The sequence below is a fragment of the Tyto alba genome, unplaced genomic scaffold (genome assembly GCF_018691265.1).
Source record: "Tyto alba isolate M040663 unplaced genomic scaffold, T.alba_DEE_v4.0 Super-Scaffold_22, whole genome shotgun sequence".
In the NCBI taxonomy this organism is placed as follows: domain Eukaryota; kingdom Metazoa; phylum Chordata; class Aves; order Strigiformes; family Tytonidae; genus Tyto; species Tyto alba.
This window is the reverse complement of record NW_024881296.1, coordinates 6,150,603-6,167,430: the sequence shown is the minus strand read 5'-3', so window position 1 is coordinate 6,167,430 and position 16,828 is coordinate 6,150,603.

The window sequence follows — 16,828 nt, the reverse complement described above, 5'->3', positions numbered from 1 at the left end:
ACTGTACGGCTTGAAGCAAGAGGACATTTTCTAACATTAGTCATGTTATTAGATACAGGAGCCGATCTGACACTTGTGGATGAAGCAGTATGGCCTACTGCCTGGCCGGTCAAACCAATGGCTAAAGGAGTCGAAGGAGTGGGAGGTCATTCTGCAGTGCAGTGCAGTATCGATCGTATTTGGCTGACCATAGATGGAAAAAGAGTATCTATTCATGTTACCGTTATGCGTCTGCCTTCAGGAGTGAATGGCCTTCTTGGTCGTGATGTGCTGGATCAGCCTGGGGTCGTACTTACAACGGACAAACCTTTTTAGGAACGGTCACTGCAGGATGGGCTTTCCCGATTCCACTTCGATGGACATCTAATGATCCGGTGTGGATCGAGCAGTGGCCGTTGAAACTGGAGAGCCTTACAGTCGCCCATCAGTTAGTACAGGAACAGCTCGACCAAGGACACCTGAAATTGTCCACGACTCCGTGGAATACTCCTGTTTTTGTAATAAAAAAGAAGTCTGGTAAACATAGACTGTTGCATGACTTAAGGGCCGTAAATGCACAAATGCAGCCAATGGGAGCGTTGCAGCCAGGTCTACCTAATCCATCAATGCTACCTGAACATTGGAAGCTTCTAATAATTGATTTAAAGTTCTGCTTCTTCACTATAAAACTACATCACCAAGATACACAGAGATTTGCTTTCACTTTGCCTGCCATAAACAAAGAGGCACCAGCACAACGCTTTGAATGGGTGGTGCTACCGCAAGGAATGAAAAATAGTCCAACGTTGTGCCAGCTATTTGTAGACAGCGCTCTGCGCCCCTTGCGGACTGCATGGCAACAGGTGTTCATTTATCACTATATGGACGACATTCTCTTGGCACAAGAGCAGGACTTTACTAATCAACAGGTTCAACAACTGCACGATCAGCTACAGAGCGCAGGACTTATTATAGCCACAGAAAAGGTACAACAGCGCAGCCCTTGGTCGTACCTGGGATGGAAGATAACAGATTCCGTGATTCGTCCACAGAAGCCACAGATAACAACTGAAATAAAAACTCTGAATGATGCTCAGAAATTGATGGGGGACATTCAATGGCTCCGACCAGTGACAGGAATAACCAATGAACAGCTTGATGTGCTGCGACCATTACTACGAGGAACAGATCCAGCATTGCCCGTCTATCCTACAGCAGAGCAGCAAGAAATGATTCAGACCATAGCAAACCAGATCACCTCTCGCTACTGTGATCGACGGGATCCTGACCTCCCCATTGATCTTTCTATATTTCTTACAGGAGAACATTTATTAGGAGCATTGACTCAATGTAAAAAGAAAAAGGGGGAGAAGAGGGACCTCAAAATACTAGAGTGGATCTTTCCCAAAATTCAGCCAAAGAAATCAATACAACCCAGAATAGACACGTTAGCAGAATTAATACGAAAAGGTCGAAAAAGGGTTTGGCAGGTCACAGGGCAAGAGCTAAGTCAGATATATGTCCCTATGCAGAAAAACACAATAGATTGGTACCTTATGAATAGTCAAGAACTGTGTGAATGTTTGCTTTCTACAGACGTTAATATCTCTGTACTGCCACACAAGGCACCAATAATACAGTGGATAAGTCACAATGAATGGATCCGGAGGCCTCTGTACAGTGAAGTACCCCTGAAAGAAGCCCAAACAGTTTTCACTGACGCAGGCAAAAAGTCCAAACGAGCTGCGATCACATGGACTGCCAATGACGAATGGCACCACCATTTGCTAGAGGCAGTTCCAGGTGACTCGTTGCAAACGTTGGAATTACCTGCGGTCGTATGGGCTTTCGGTACTTGGAACGAGGAACGGATCAATGTAGTGACTGATTCCCTGTATGTGGCAGGAGTAGTTCAACGCATCGAAGATGCCCAGATTAAAGATACCAGAAATCTTAGGTTAGGACAGCTGTTTAGACAGCTAAGGTCTTTACTGCAGATGAGGCAACACCCTTATGCAATCATTCACATCAGAAGTCATATGTGGAATCATGGTTTGGGAGAAGGAAATCAAAGAGCAGATGAATTGGTAATGATGTCAGCCCCGGTCAGTGATTTTGTAAAGGCAAGGGAGTCTCACAGTAATTTTCATCAAAACGCTCGAGGGCTAAGAACGCAATTTAACCTGACTGCAGAAGAAGCGAAAGGTATAGTGAGGGCATGCCCTCAGTGCAGCCATCATGGGCCAGGACTGGGTGCCGGGGTAAATCCCAGAGGTTTAAGTTCAAATGAAATATGGCAGATGGATGTTACACATGTTCCTGCCCTGGATGACCAAAATGGATACCAGCGAAATGGACACGCGCAGCCCTCGGAGAGTGATTCTGCTTCTTTTCGGACTCGTGTCGACCTGCTGCGCTAATCCTCACCATTTGATGAAAGACACCAACATATGGCTCACCTGGGCAAATCAAACCGGTCACACCGATTTCTGTTTAAGCCTAGCATCCACTGCAGATCCATTCAAAACTTGCCTTGTTGGGATACCGTTGTCTGTACATGAAACGGTAGACAAGTTTGATGGGTATTATAATGTTACTCAGTGGAAAAAATGTAACTGTTCTTATGTGTTTAAAGAGAAGAGAAATAGTGGGGAATGTATAGCTAACTTGCCATTTGCATTTGAATCTTGCCGGCTTCAATGTCTAATCATTGCTCTAAATGCTTCTGCTATTGCTCCAATTCAAGAGTTAGATCTAATGGCTTCTATGGGACCAGCTAGCATTGCAAACGTCACTCATATAACCAACTGTTCTAACATGTCTTCCGCATATCAAGCAGAGAATGGGACAGGTGCAGTCTCTTTTGGGGATGATGGATATTACTTTATTATATCAAGCAAAGAGCCTCTATGGCAGCAGTTCATGAATGTTACAGCAAAAATGAACTGGTGGAATCTGACCGCAACAGGCGGAGGGGTATGGCCAGTAAATGTCACAGGGGAAAAAAGCCTGCCGCCAGGTTTCTTTCTGATTTGCGGGGATCGCGCCTGGCCAGGAATCCCCTGGAGACCAGTGGGAGGGCCATGTTATATAGGTCAGCTAACCATCTTTGCACCAAGTAAAGAGCAGACGATCGGAAAGTTCAACCGAACAAGGCAAAAAAGAAGTATTTTAAATGAAAAATGTGATGATAATGTCCAGCTTCCTTCTAAAACAGAGGCTTTTTTCGCATCACTCCTTATACCTGGAGTCATGGCCGCATGGAATGCAGCCAATCTAAAGAAATTGGCATGTTGGGCAGCTAAGCAGTCTAATTTGACCTCAACCATTCTGTCAGAATTAACAACCGATGTTGATAGTATTCGCCATGCTGTTCTACAAAATCGTGCCGCGATCGATTTCCTGCTTTTAGCGCAGGGACATGGGTGTGATGAATTTGATGGTATGTGTTGCTTTAACCTTTCTGATCACAGCAATAGTGTCCACAAACAGCTTGAGCACTTGCGAGACAACCTTAACAAATTAAAAGTAGATAATGATCCTTTTGCAGAATGGTGGAAGTCCTTGGGATTCCCATCTTGGCTCTTAGGATTTATTAAGCCACTTCTGGTAGGATTTCTTTTTATAATAATATTGCTTGGCATTGTATTATGTTGCTTTTCATGTATTCAGCGCCTTTGTCTAAAAATTTTTGAAACTAGCATCAATAGGAGCATCATGTTGGCCCAAAAAGAAAAAGGGGGAATTGTTGGAGAATGGCTAAGGGAAAAGGGACATGGATCTAGAGATCCTCTTTGCGACGAGAGTCTCTTTTAAGTTAGCATGAGTAGGATGGAGAAATGAGCATTCTTTGTTTCCCTTAAACTAACTTATCTGGGTCTTTCCCAGGGCTTGGGCCAACAAGCCCTGGCACGGCTTGCTTGTATTTTATCCAATCAATGATTGACTAGTAGGCATAATTAAGCAGAAGGATTATAAAAGGCTGTAATGAAAATCAATAAACTGAAGCACGCTTTATCACTCATACTGAGTCGGCTGCGTTCTTCCTCCTTGGCCTGCGTCCTCGGCTCGCCCAGCCCAGCACAAGTCATCACTCAGTCCCCAAAGCGGAAGGCTGTGCCCCCTGGGCTGCTCAGAAACAGGTCCCTCGTACAGCAGAGCGAAAAATAACCCACTAGAAAAACACAGCCTTTTGTTTTACCAATTTACACTTCCCGATTTAGCTGCTCCAAGACAATTGCTGAGTTATTTGTGGGAGTTTTTTTCCCTCCTCCACTGTAGCAGCTGCTGCTGCGGTGCTTTTTCTGAGTCTGCTCTCTGGCTGCCAGTCGGCAGCTGGCCAGCCGGGGAGCAGGGGGACGCTGGAGTAGCAGGTTACACACGCTTTCCCACAGCCTCACTTCTGAGGAATTACTAACATTGACTAAACACAAACACTTCATGAATTTGACAGATATATATACTGTATACACTTTTAGAAAGGCTAGAAAAATTGTGACCCAGGAATTTTACAAATTTCTCTTAATTAGTAAAATTGCATGAAGTAAGAGGTAGATTCAATTTCAAGCTTTATCTCCATTTGCATATGAAGAAGTTATGTATTAGGTACAATCACAAACTGTGTTTACACTTGCTCAGTTTCTATCAACCTTTCAGAAAGCAAGAGCTAGCAGATTTGTGAAGGACATTCTGTTTAAGGCATTCATGTTTAATAAGACATAAATGTACCAGCATTTTTATTCTTAATAAATGTAATGTTATTAAAGGTTTTTCAGTTTAGTAGGATACTAATGAGTTTATTTGAATGTTGATATATTTATGATTTCTGTACTTGACTTGAAAATGAAGTGTTGGTTAGAAGAGATGTATAATTATGTGCATCCACATAGGGAGTTCCATATGTTTTATGCAGAGACGAGGCAAGCCTTGTCTTTAAAAGCAGCTTCTGGCCCCAGCCAGGGCATTGTTGGAACCAAAGTTTGGGAGCATTTTTAGGAGCAATTGAGGAACTTTCTTTTAGGGGTGACACTGAGTATTCTTGATTCCAACCATAGTGGAAGCCTGGTTTAAATTAACTGTTTTCTCTCAGCCTTAGTTTTTTGGAAGGATGGATCAAATTAATCATATTATTAAAACAATGGTGAGGAAACCAATGACTGCAAGCACAGGGCATTGGTCCAGGGAGAATTAGATAATTAATTGCAGTTGCTATAGACCAACTTGGGCACACCTGCTAAACTGGGGAAGCCAAAGCAATATTTATTTTGACACATTTTTGTGGGAGAATGCTTGGAAAGCTAAGGATATTGTAACATTACTAGTTTATGTAGTTTTAAGTCTGAATTGTCCACAAATGATTGAATTTCACTGAGCTGTTAATACAGGAGACTTATGTGTATCCAATTAGGGCTATTAAAAGGAAGAATGTTGTGGGTAATGTTTCCAATCTTAATTAATTGAAATAGTATCAGTTGGAGAATGTCTCCCCAGAAGCTGCCTCAACCAGCCCCTACCAGCTATGATTTATAGCCACTTGGCTTGGCAGTGTGGAAATCTTAAAGACTGAATTGCTGTTGCAAGCTTATTCTTTAGCAGTTAAATTAGGCTATAATTCTATACAATTTGTTAGGAATGAAATAAAGAAATATTTTTCTTTTAGTAATTATGTTATTTTAGAATGTTGGAAGACTTTGCAAGTTGAAGCCCAAAGGATTTCTGCGATGATTACTTGAAGCAAGCAGTGGGTAGCCTCTCTAACTTTAATTTCATAAAATCATAGAATATTTGGGGTTGTAGGGGACCTTTAAGGATCATCTAGTCCAACCCCCTTGTTCAATAGTTACTGTGAAAAAAAAGCCACCAAATGAAAAAAAAAAAAAATCACAAATCTTGAATGTCCTTTTTTAGAATGAGCTGGGGCAGAGGTGGGGGTTCCTATGTTTTGCCAAATACAGAGAACATGTATTAACAGTCTATAAATTGGGAAATACTTGAAAAAGTGTGAAACAGGAAGAGATGCTCAATATAGGATGGTGTGATGAGGGGCAGGTTTCCTCTTAGCCCTATGAAAGGTTTGAGGCAAAACCCCCAAGACATCTAGTGGGTGTTCTCTGAATAAAATTCCCATTTTAGCTCAGTTTTGAGCTATAGGATTTGCTTATTTTTGAAGATTTTTAGATAGCAGAGCCTGTTGCATACATTTATGGTTAAAAAGAAATTTCCCTGAAAATGCAGATGAAAACTATTAGGCAAAATTTTGTGTGTAAAATGCATCAGTGACAAAAGACAAACATGTAATAGATTCAGTTTAGAATACGTCATCTGGCTAATGAAAGGGGATTAAAATAATTATTCAGCCAAATATAAATGGGTAGGGAAAGAAATAATTTACTTAGTTGATTCTAACTAAGATAACATGCTAAAGTTTTATGACCTAACAATGAAAGATCACTTTCTAATTTTATTCCTTATTTAAATAATTTAAAAATAATTATACTCATACAGTTTTATTACCTGCCATGGTATTGCAGCACATAATTTAAGAACTATTTGCATTTTGGCAACTCTTACACTTTATCCAAACACAGTTCTTGCTGTTGGGACAGGAATACCCTGTCTGTGTCATTCTGGAGTTTTTACCTGTACATGTGTGATTCATGAGATGCTAATATTTATGCACAATCATCCCTTTCTGGTCATTTTGAAACCAGCATCTATAAAACCAAGGATTAATTCAATGCCTCCTTTTTAAGCGTGTAGCAGGAAGATACAAACACTGTTATCCAGCTCCACTTTGTCCATAGGTGTGCTGGGTTTAGACTGACAACTAAAAGAAATGTAAGCAGTGCATGCTAAGAGAAAAACAAAGAAAAATTAATTAGAAAAATTCTGGTCAACTGTGTATGATGTAGCCCCAAAAAAATGGCAAACACCCAAGTAAAACACCCAAGGAAAGATACAATTAGCACATGGGTATTTACTGGTTAAAATTCAACAAAGCTCAACAGAAAGTTTCAGCAACTACTGTAAGATTTTATTTAAAAATTTAGTAAGCCTTAAGTGTATTGTGGCTGCATAGGTTATGTTATAACTTGCAATATTAACAACTGATTGAATATAAATAATTTTAGTAACAGAACTTAATAGTGACATGCCACTAGCAAATCTGATTACTATTGTAGGACCTAAGATGTTACCCACAAGATTAAACACGAAAGATGGATTAAAATTTCCTTCCAAAGAAAGGCTGCCTATAAGAGTGTAATTGTGTTATCAGGCCAGCCAGGAAGGTCTCTCCCAACCCTGAGGGAATCTAATTTTGCAGAAATACAGGTTGGAAATATTTAGAGGTGAAATGTTCACCCAATGTCAGTGAATTTCATTGTAGGCATGCAAGTATGTTACCCAGAAAGGTTATAGAAAACCTTTTTCCTGGTTAAGAAGGAAAATTTAAATGTGCTGGTTTTACAAATTTACTAGAATTCTTTTGTTTTAGTCATGAAGACAAGATAATATGAATATATAATTATGATGTATATTTTGTGGAAGCCATTTGTAGAGCAACAAGATATTAATTGCCTTGAATAAAAGTTAATTATAAAGGGAGAACATAAAATAGAGAAAGCAAGGCCTAAACAGCATGTTTAGGAGGGTGGCTCTTTTAAACCCTCCTAAGGGTGACACCTCTAGACTGCCCACCACAACAGTGCTGCCTGGCTGTGCTGGGGTAGCTCAGGTGAACAACTGTTTTGCTGATAGCAGTAAAGAAAATTACATCTATATTTCAGTTTTAATTAATCCCTGAGGTTTCTCTAATAGTTTTTAAATTATGGGTCAGAAATTAAGGTGGCAGGGCAAGAGGTGTTAATTGGATGATTTTTAATCTGAGGATTATCCAGTGCTATCTTTGCTAATGTCTCCAACAGAGAAAGTTTCAATCTCCTGCCTCTGAACTTCTGTGTGATTTGGGTCTGGAATTTTTAAAGTATCTACAAATTGTATACTCAGACCCAGGGACTTCTCCCATCAGTATGGACCATAAGCATCATCTGAGTTAACCTATTAGATCACGACTGGAAGCCCAGGCCCAAGACCTGAAATCTTGTTGTAAGTCTTTTACTATAATTTTAGTGTTGACAGGCTGTAGGGAAATCTCCCAAAATCTCTTTTTACAGTATCATATGGAGTGACATTTTTGTTACTACTAACAAAAATATTCTGAGCCATTGTGCAGAGGAAATGTACCCAAACAAGCATAAGGTGCAGAAGCTGAAAAAAGAACACAGTGTAAAGCATCCTGGGCTATGGAGTTTTCTCCCATGAGAAACAAGAGCGGGCTTGCACTGTGCACCCTCAGAACATGATGCAGACTATCTTTTTGAATGCATGAAGCAGAAACCACCTAGAAGATCATCTAAAACAACCTTGCATGAGTCCCCAAAGGACGGAGTAGAATCAGTCCTTTTCAGTCTTAATTAGTGTCAATCTCCTTGACGTACAAGGTGCCTAAACACTACTGTAAAAGATGCATTACACAATACAGAGTTATGTATGCTGGATGAATTGTAGCTTCTGCACAGCCAACTCTCACTAGTGCTTCAGGAAGTAAATACACTGGATTTATACTTTTATAGGATTGCCATTAAGTCCTGCACTGTTTACATTGGCTTTATATTTAAGGACCTTATGCAGACCTAAATCTGATTTCTAGAACTTAGAGAGGGATTGTGTGTCTCAGCTGTAGTAAAATTTAATCCTGAGCCAAAAGTTTGGGCACATGCAATGATCTGCAGAGTATGGGCATCACCCCATCAGTTAAATGATGTCAGAAAAATAACTTCTTCAGTCTACCAGAAGAAGTTGACCTACAGTGTTTCTGTTACATTGAATTGCTTTAATTGACTTTGCCCATCTAGACAACGTTGAAATCAACACACAAGCAGGGCTTTCATGGCTTGGTTGACAGAAGCCTGCAAATACATATTTCTATAACTTTAAAGGATCATGAGTTGTTCCTGTAGAGAATCGAATTTATCTGATATTTTCAGCTGTGACTAGGATTTTACTCCATTCCATTTCTTTTTCACTTTACTTTCCAGCACAGAAAACCTCCTCCGTTCTTTTGTTTGTACAGAAGAGCATCCTATATTCTCAGGCAACACTTCATCCACTCAGCAAGCGAAGTGATCAATTTATGCTTTTAGCTCAGCAGGATTTTGTCTTTGTTTTTTTAGACTCATTTTTTTCCTATTTCCACAGACTGACATTGGCATAACCTTCCATGAAACAGTCCAAGAACTTTGCTGGCATACGTTCCCCACCCCTTAAAAGGAGAAGCGGTGTGAGAGCTTCCATGCTGCCTACTGCAAGACAACCCACATATCTGGCAAACGGCCCCTGAGCCCTCATTCCTCCTTTGTTGAAGGGGAGGTCAACAAGTATGGTCAATAGTGAAAAAACATTGCTCAGATACATATGTGCTAGCTGTCTGAGGAGGCCACCATGCCATTAGGAGGTCACCTGCCAGGTTATGGAGGTCAGGTACCAAACACCATGTCTGGCACAGCACCAGTGGCTATGAAGAGGACCCAACTGGCTTGGGCCCCGTGCCATCCTGACAGATGGGCACGCATGTGAGCGTCCAAGTATATGTAGGCAGGGTACCTGTTTTGGGATGCCTTAACGGGCATCTGCTCTGAATTTCTGTGCCCATGACTGGAGGGAGGCACTGCCCTCAATCCCAGTCAGCACGCAGCAGCAGAAAAGCTACAGGCTGAATTCTGGACTCTGAGTCCCTCATCTGTACCTGCTTCAAGGGCATTTACATTGCCAGAGTGATCCAAAAGGACTTTAATATGTGAGAATCAGGCTTAAACATGTGCTTTTAACCAGAAGGAATTGCTGCTGAGTGTACCTGCCCTCACAGCTGTGAAAGGGAATTTGCCTTTCTGGGGCACTTAAAACAGGCAGCAAGGTGCGTTGTGAAGAGCTGGTGTCTCTGATGTACCCAGTTGTAGGCATTGCTGTGGGTAAAATGTGCCTGAAAGACTAAAAGGAACAAAAACATTCAGCTGGCTTTGAAAGAGAAACATAGTGAGGGTCGAGTCTTCTGAAAAGACTTAAAAATTCGGTAACATCTGCTGAAAAACCTATCTGCCTCATTTGTCTTCAACTTCTCTTCTAACTAGTGATAACAGATCTGTGTGGGTTTTGTGTGACAGCAACAGCTAGGAAGCCAGATAAGATCATCAAATACATTTTATATAAGCCATCAATAACAATATTCAGTCACTAGCACCATAGTCTGGGTGGAAATCCATGCCCATTAATTTCAATCAACATGTCAGTTTGATAATGTAATTAAAAAAAAAAAATAGGAAGAAAGGAAGGAAGCTTCTTCATAGACCACAAGTATTTTCAAATTTTTTTATTTTCCAAAAAATACTTTGGAAAGTAATAGCTACCAGGCAAAACTACTACAAGGTTATCTACAAGTGAAGGTGAACCAAGGAGGAACACAGCCAAGAAAAATGATGTGCGTGGCCAGAGACAGAATTGCATTTTGGGAACTAAGACTCACTTGCTGCACAGATATTGTTATATTTAGGCACATATTCTTCCTTCAGACATGCTTGAACATGTCTAGTATTACACTCTGTAGCACCATGGAGCCTGCACACCTCATCCACATGGGGCAGCTCAGACATCTCTATCCCAGCAAATGCAAGGTGAATTCCTTGGCTTTTATAACAAAAATATTGTGTATAAAAAAGTGAATATAGACCTTAGATGTTCTGAATGTTATGTGTGTCTAAAAAAAAAATAATCTGAACTCTGATCCATTAATAGGTGATTGGTTACTAAGAGATTTTCTTTTGTGGAATGCCTCACGAGTATATGATAGCAAGTTGAAAAATGTTAATCTTGCAGCTTTTAAGACAGAAATATTCTGTGGCTTCAGAGAAATTCAGCACATATTTAGCAGTGAAATGCTTAACACTGCACTACAGACCCGCCTTCTCAAGCCATCTCGGCACAGATCACACCTCCAGGCTCATGCAAAGCCACAGCAAGATTTTAGCCCTAGAGACATCCCCTCATGCATGGCTGCCTTCTCTTCTCCCAGGCCTCTTCCAGCTGCTGAGCCCTCCTTGCAGCCATGACAGATGTGTAATGAGCCCTTCTTTGGCCTCTTTGCATTAAAGCAGGCCTGTCATAGCTTTCACGGCTGCATAATATCCCACGTTCAGGAGGAAGAGTAATATTGGGAAAGAGTTCCATATGGTTGCAGCTTATTTTAACAACACTGCAGCTGAAAACCACAGCATCATGACCAGAGGACTCTGTTGCCAGCCAGGGAGCTCTCTCAACTAAGCACAGTTTAGCACTGCCAGCCTGTGTCACACCAGGTTTCCCTCTACTCACATCTGTTCGCACAACAAAACAAATATATTTCAGGAGCTCCACAGTCTGTTTAGATTATTTAACAGAAGCAGCTTTTGGAGGCAAGGATGTCACTATAGACTGATGTTTAAAGGTGTGTAACAGTTCAGAGAGGAAGATAAGCATATTAAAATCTGGCTTTACTCACCAAACCTGAACAAAAGGTTGGCCATTATAATTCAAATGGCATGATGAAGTGCCAGTAGCAGGCCTAGAAGCTGCAAAATAATACACCATCAGCTGACTGCACGCACCTCCTGGCTGCTTCCAAAAGCAGCTGCCAGCAGAGCCTGCTGTGAGTATGCTGGCAGCAACGGGTCACCGGGGAGGCAGAAAGGCAGGGAGGGGACAGCTGATGGGCGCAGGCCCAGGCAATTCAGTGGTTTTCCCCACCAGCCTGGTGCCTCGTCACTGGCCCTCCTCCATCTGCACAAGCAAGGTCTGGAGAAAGGAAGATGAAGACAGACCCTGTGGGGCAGGGTTTGACAGTTCCTACTTTTAAGTATCTGTAAATTAGTTTTTCGAGGCCTACATCAGACTCCCTGTATAACAGAGCCAGTGGAGAGAAGGTGATCCGTTCTGCACTCAGACAGATGAAGACAATCCCTGGGCTCCTCCAGAGGTGTCTCTCATTCTGCACTGACACAGACGGTGCCCAGACAATCAGTGTGTGTTTAGGCTACACCTGAACAAGGGAGTACTTCCATGGGCCAGGGCCCAGCTGCAGCGCTACTTGCAGCTCCCACCACAGCAAGGCACATTTTGGGCAGGTCCCTGATTCAGCTGGCTGAGAGACGAGGTCCCTGAGAGCATGAGATCACGCATCCACCACCCGGTTATCCATAACAGGGGACATGACAAGACAAATTCCTCCTTGAGCATGCAGCTCCCACGCTGACCCAGACAGAGGCACTACTTGCTGAACCATCCAGGTGAACCATGCAAGCTCACACCCGTGTCCAAAGCCAGCCTCAATTGCTTCCTGGTGCTGCATTCAGAGCAACTGGAGAGGCAGAATTGAATCAAGACTGCTATATTGCATCTTCGAGGATATTTACTTGTGAAACAGGACTCAAATGAACAACCTTTTCATTTTATGTGAGTTCTCCTGAGCAGGGAAAACCGCTTTGAGCTTGAAAGGAGGAACACTCACGTGGCCTTGAGCATCACTCGGTAATCTATCAACAGATCTTCTAGTTCAATTATGTGTTATTAAAAATATAACCCCCCTCAGCCATTCCCTATTGTTAAAAAAGAACAAATGCAGCCAATTACATCCCATTATCGCCATTTCACCAACAGAGCAGTTAATCGGTGACACCATGAGTCTAACTTCATAAAACACAGGTGTCACAAACCTGTCTGTGTCCTAGGCACTATGAGTCATTACTTTTATAACATGTCCCAGATTTTTGTTGTCTTCATTTTCCTGTGTCCCTCTTGACACTCTGAAATAAGTCCTTAGTCCCCTTCACTCTATTTACATGATTCTTGCAAAATTAAACCACTGTTTTTGAAAGATATGGCCTGTAGTCTGATTTCCTTTAAAATATTTTTTCTCTATTCTGTGCATTTTTTTTTTTTTTTAATATAGGGCTTCTATATACCCTTATTCTAGTAAAAGTACATTAGTATGTTTCCCTGGACAAAACACCTGAAAATATTATATAAGGTTCTTCAATACAAAAAGAGATGGTACTCAATCCCATATCAGGGCAAATTTGTACTTCTGCATTATAGCATAAAGCTATCCTAAAATGAGCTTATCCCAATTTTGGGTGATTCTTCATGCATACCAGGTTGCATAGTGTCTGCCTTCTTCCTACTACTGGTGAAGAGGGCATGATAAAAATAAAAGCAGTTAGCTAGCACAGAGCACTCCAGACTCTAGCCATCACCGGCTGCCCAGTACAGTAGCATAGCCTGGGGGCTTCATATTTATTCTTGGAAGACTTCACCTTGGTGTAACCCACACAAATGTTTCCTCATCAAATACAAGGACACATAGGCCATACAAATGTTTCTCATCAAATACAAGGATAGATAGAATGCTATTCTGTTCGTTAAACCATTAACAATGATTAGTAAGGAACTTATAAAAAGGAGCTATTGTCCTTGAAGAAGAGAAACATCCTGAAACATAGAAGTTCGTTAAAATTGTTTACCATAAATCAGATTAATTAGATATTAGAGTGTCCTTTGTAGGAACTATTCTAATAGTAAAAATCACACCCACCGCTTCAAAGATCCCTGCCTGAGTAAAGACCCTCACCCTTTGAGCTTGTGCAGAAAAATTAAAACCCACTATAACTTTAAATGAAGACGAGGCACGTTACTAACCAATGAGGCATAGAAGTGATAAGCAACTAATAGTCATTATAGTAAACATGTAATCCTGTAGTCTGAAGTGTATAAATACCTTGAAGTTCTTTTGTGTGGTGTGCTAGCTTTGTGGCATAACCCCCTAGCACTCATCTTTGCACAAATATAGAATAAACTGATATCTCGGATCTGTGTGCAAGACTGGCTTCTGCACACCAGGTAACAAACCCTGTTTGAGGCACAACAATGGGGCGAGGTAAAGGAGTTCAATTACAGCACCAGCATACCTTTGCAGTCACCTTCTTCACCAGCTCCCATCACTCTGGGCTAACAGATGAGGGATAAGCCCATGATTTTATAATTATCTGACCCATAAATTTACATGTATAACTGCAACTATATTAATGGACAACCATGTTCATGTGTTGAGGGCAGCTTCTGTGGAAGCTGAAGATGACAGTGTTCAAATGATGTCATCTGTTTTCAAATGAAGTCAGCTGGCCAATGTCACTGCATACAAGGATGTAATGGAAATCTCAGAGGTTTCTCAGAACATCAACCACCTATCTTCATATTTCATTTGGGCTGCTGGAGCCAAATTCATTGCTGGGTTACCTTGGGTTGCCTTCCATATTCAGCACACAAGGAATGGGAAAGTGTGGCAGAATACATTATTCCCGATTCTACCTGAGTCTCAGACTGGACTGTGTGCCACACAGCCATAACTAATAGAGAAAACACACAGTGTCAGGCTGCTGTAGAGCCTTTCACACACGGCCTTGTATTGCCACCTTCAGACCAAACCAAGACATGCCCTGTCACTCTCTCTAGTATTAAGCAGCCCATCGCACCTTTAGCGGCACTCCAGCCCCAGCCAGAAGCACTCAGCCCCACAGTGAAGGTGAATCCCAACCACAGCTCAACTTCAGACCCAGACTGAACTTTGCTTCCCTACAGTAACGGCAAAGGAAAGCAGAAGGCCACTTGCGATGCTAGGTCATTAAAAGACGTGTCCAAATTTGCAAAGTCCTAAATCAGGTTATTTTATTTTGGAAGGAAGAGCTGTCATGGAATACCCCATCCTGAGTCTGGCTCTGTGGAGATCTTGTGAGTCCTCTTCCACTCCTAAGGTGTCAGGCACTAATATTATGGTACACTGGTTAGTGCAAACTAGTGAAAAATGAGATTAGCATTTTTAGAGGAACCTTAACATGACCTTTTGAGCAGCAATTTTACAACCACAATTATAGACATAATAATTGTGGTGAAACTAATTTGAAGAACAAATGATAGCATTTAAATGCATGATCTACAGATACAATTTGACATAATATACGTTTTTATATGAGCCAGAAGTTTCTAGCAGATGTAAACAACAGAAACCATAAATTAGAGGACAAATTAAACACCTTTTGGTTTTTATCACCCTCATACTCAAGATGAACACTGATGAGGTCAATTCTAGCTATTTATATTTTTGATAAAAAAATAATTATTTTATTAGCATATAGGACCCTATATTCTCGAATTATTGAGGTATCAGCTATATATTTTCTAACCTAGTGCAATCTTTATTAATTATTTCTGAATTTTACTCTGTTCTAAATTCCTCTTCAAAGCAGAAATACTGAAACACCAAATCCTATTAATCTCTCATGCTCTACTGTCTTTGCTCTACCATTTATTCAACCTCCAGCCTCCAATTCAGTATTACTAACATCTTTTATAGAAAGCTTTATAGTTTTAATGTATTTGATTGGCATATGCATGTAAACTAACTGGGATTGGTTGGAGGCAGAGGACCATGGCATTAGCACAATGACGTATTTATCAAATATAACCTCCATATAGTCAAGCTCATCTCGCAAGATACACGTAACAAAAAATAAGATCTGACAAGACTAATTTGACTCTTAGCATAAAGTACTGTTTATACAGTGCAAGACGGCTAAACGTCCATGCTCTCTTATTGCTGTAACATGATATATTTTTAGTAATCCAGTAAAATCTGTCTACTTCTGTGTTAACCAGTCTCTGGGGATTTTTTGTTAACACTTTTGGTTTGGTTTGTTGGGGGTTTTTAGAGCAAAAATAACCAACAGCCTATCACGGGTTCAGTGACGTTAGACCAGATTTCTTTAAGGCCCAACCTAAGCCTCAAAACGTACTGTTTTGGTGGACAGCTTTCAGCCACAAAGCTCTCGTTTGCGACATACTGTGATCCGTGCAGCTCATGGGAAGACCCCTCAGCTTCCTCCAGTGTTCTGGAGAGCCGATCCTCCAGAGAAATGATGATGTGTGACATTTTAGACCTCAATATCCTCTGTGCATCAGGGTTATGGTAACTTTGGGAACCTGTGTACATAACCTCTAACTACTGCTACTAGTATGAACTTATTAAGTAGTTGGTTCTTTGAAAACTGTAGCAAGTTCCTTTGTCTATATGTATCCACAGCATCAAGAATAATCAGCAGATTCTCTGAGGGGTTCTTAGTGCTGTCTCAACACGTATTTTTTCACTGATTAGAGACAGGAATTTAAAAGCTGACCTTTGACCAGCAAAAGACTCAGTAAGGAGGTGGCTGGGACGCGCAGTGTCTCCTAGAGCTTGGGACGTGATGGAGAAGTGGAAAGAATGGGAAGTTGTGAGCAACAAGATTAAAAAGCCAGAAATAACAGAAGAGGAATTTTTAAAGGGACTGGCAGAAAGGAGAACATGGAGGACACTCAGGAAGCCCTGTCTGGGGAGGGAAAAGGTGGACAGGCTGTTGTGGTGGAGTCTTAGTGCCCTCCAACTTTCCTTGGCGTTTATCCTGGAGGTATGAAAAGCAATGGTGAAGTGTAGAGCACTGAAAAAAAAAAAAAAAAATCCCTGTTAGCTTATATATACCATATCCCTCAGAGAGATTTGCAGCAAAAAGGCTCAAATGCTTTGGCTGAAATGCTGGCTGTTGTGGGGCAAGGCAACGGATGGTATTTCAAAAAATCTGGGGTAGATATTTTAGGACTACAGCTGGACAGCAGGATACAGTTTTCAGGGGGAACTGTCACAGGGGGGTTCTGCACCAGAGAAAAAAATGCTTGA